The sequence below is a fragment of the Myotis davidii genome, unplaced genomic scaffold, assembly GCF_000327345.1.
Source record: "Myotis davidii unplaced genomic scaffold, ASM32734v1 scaffold100, whole genome shotgun sequence".
Classification (NCBI taxonomy): Eukaryota; Metazoa; Chordata; class Mammalia; order Chiroptera; family Vespertilionidae; genus Myotis; species Myotis davidii.
In genome coordinates, this window is record NW_006292691.1 from 695,169 (window position 1) to 697,770 (window position 2,602).

The 2,602-nt window shown below is 59.3% G+C and overlaps 1 long non-coding RNA gene across 1 annotated transcript in view; it reads right to left on the bottom strand.

Annotated features, from left to right (window-relative positions):
* Positions 1-25: 25 nt before the first annotated feature.
* The window catches only part of LOC102764368, an 8,826-nt gene continuing 6,249 nt past the window's right edge, over positions 26-2,602 (bottom strand). The window contains exons 2-3 of the long non-coding RNA XR_435793.2: positions 2,056-2,181; positions 26-563 (exon numbers count right to left, since the gene is read on the bottom strand). This is a non-coding gene — a long non-coding RNA (uncharacterized LOC102764368). The remainder of the gene's footprint in view (positions 564-2,055; positions 2,182-2,602) is intronic.

Below are 2,602 nucleotides of genomic sequence, written 5' to 3' on the forward strand. Positions count from 1 at the left end.
TGGATTGGCTGCCTCCTGCATGCCCCCTGCCTGGAAACTGAACCAGGGGCTCTTGGTGCACTGGACGTCGCTCAACCAATGGAGCCACACCAGCCGGACTAGAACTGCTTTTAGGGTGGAAGGAGCAACAGGAGAGAGCCAGCTGGTCGCTGCTTCGGCTCTCTAGAAGCATTATGAAACCAGCTGAGCCACACTGGCCGGGGCAAGGTTAACAGTCCTTACTGTGACAGGGGCCAGGGGGTTATATAGTATACAGGACAGTGTAAAATGGATGGGGCACTGGGGTGCAATCCACCCCAGATGAGGGGAAATGCTTTACGTGCTTGCCTGGGGAAGGGCGGCGGCCTGCTCCAGGAGGCAGCACAAACCAGCAGGCCTGGGGCACAGGGCAGGGGTCTCTGTACAGTCTCTGAGGGGGTTTGGGGAAGCGATCTCTGTTCTGGCTACATCGAATGTGAGGGTCCCACCGCCGTGAAGTCGTTGCACAGTCTCTCCCCACATGGGAAGGCCAAGGCGGTGGGGGACGGGGCGGCACACCTTGCAGAGCTGGCTGGGGTTTCCTGCTGGTTCAAGAGAAAGAAGCTGAGTTTTGGGGGGCTCTGGGTGAGCCCATGCCACGCTCCTTGGGTGCCAACCTTTGTCCCCAAGCCAGGGTGAGTCTTGTGTTCATAGTCGTGTCCTGCGAGCAGCCAGGCTGGCAGCTGCCCCTACAACTTGCCTTCACCTTCCTCAGCTCCCCTTGCTCCCTTGGCTCAGGGTCTCCTGGTGACCCCTGGGCTCTCGCACCCTCACACCCCTGCAGCCCCTGCTGGACCTGTGTCTCCTCCCCTCCCACTTGTCAGGACCATTCCAACTGGGCTGGCATCCCGGGGCCCTTCTCAGGCCTCTGGACCCAACCTTTGACCTCAGACTAGGCCTGTGGGCAGGGCCAGGATAAACAGCCCTGGGTGCCGTGGCCACCAGAGGGTTTCAGCAGAGGCTGGGCCTGTCTCCCTGTTAATGGGCCATCCCTCCCCCTTATTCAGGCAGCCAGAGGGGGTGCCTGGGGACGAGGAGCTCTTGGAAAGCTTGCGCCAGCTTCGGGGCTGAGGGTGAGGATGTGCCCGAGGACCTTGCTCCCTCTGCCAGGCTCACAGACTCTCAGGACACAGGCCCTCCTCAGACGCCTCACCTTGTGGTGTCTCCCCAGAGTGAGCGAGCAGCGTGCTGGAGGCCACCAGGAAGGCCAGGACAGCCAGCACAGCTGGTGCAGGAACGCGCTGGTCGTGATGCCGCTGGGGTAGGGGTAGGCCCCGCAGGGGTGGACAGAATCCTGGACTCCTGGACAGGTTCTCGCCTGGGGCCCAGCCCTCCTCTTGCCTCTCGGGGTCACAGGCCTAGCCCAGCCTGAGGAGGTAGCTGGGAGGAAGGCATGTGACCCTGAACCTTGCTTAGGACAGGGTGCAGAGGCATCCTGTGTGTGAGAGGCACATGAGAGGAAAGACAGCCCAGCCACCCCTGGGGTGCCAGCTTCCTCGAGGGTCCGAGCAGGCCTGGTCACCTACACAGGTGCATAGGGTGGCCTGGGAGGGACCCAGCACAGAGCAGGTGGGGTGAGGGGTTCCTCCTGCTGGTCCGTTCCCTCTGCACCCCGCACTCCTCTCCCCTCTGCTTAGTGTCTGCCCTGCCTGGGTGGGAGGCTTCAGACCACTGTGCTCTGGGCTGTGGGGGTGTCACCAGAAAGGGGACCGAACCTGAGCGGATCTGCCTCACGCCTGCCTGTGGTGGGTGGGCTCTGGGCTTGGTGCAGGACAGATGTCACACCCTGAGTCCAGGGGATTGTGCGAGTGTGTTTATTAAAGCTGGGACAGTGAAACAAAAGAGGGGACTAAGGCAGAAGAAGCAACAGGTCAGAGAAGTCAGAAAAAAGGGGGCCTTGGAGACAGGTTCAGAGGGGGAGCCTGGATGGTCTGCCGCTGCCCACTGCTCCCCTGAAAGCAAGTCTCATGGGGTCCCTAGAGCCAGAGGAAAAACAGCAAAGATACAAGGCAGGGGCGTGCTCTTGAGAGAACTCACCTTTGTCTTTGTCTTGAGTCTTGACACGGAATTGTTGTCAGTCAGGCTCACCGAACCCTTGGCTGAGCTGGCCCGGCACAGGGTTGAGTCCGACAGAGACAGAACAGTTCCTTTCCAGGGAGAAGGCTGAGCACATTGACAGGCGAGTAGAAAGAGGGACAGAAATAAGAGAAGGAACGTTCTGTGAAGGCCCGGCCTTTGTATTACTCATCTGTCACAGGTTCTCGTTTCTCGAAGAGGAACCTGACGGGTTCACAGAGTAGCTCTGGGTTTGTGGTTCCCGTGGGGACTCACAAGAAACGGGTCTAATTCGGGGGAAGTGACCCCAACAAGGTCTCCCTCTGAACTTCACTGCAGTTGGGGCGCTTTGTGGGACCTGGCGTGGGCCCTTGTATTTGGGTTGTAGCTGGGACTCAGGAGAGTTGTCTCAGGTTTTATTTTTTTATATATATATTTTTTGCCTTAACCGGTTTGGCTCAGTGGATAGAGCGTCGGACTGCGGACTGATGGGTCCCGGGTTCAATTCCATTTAAGGGCATGTACCTTG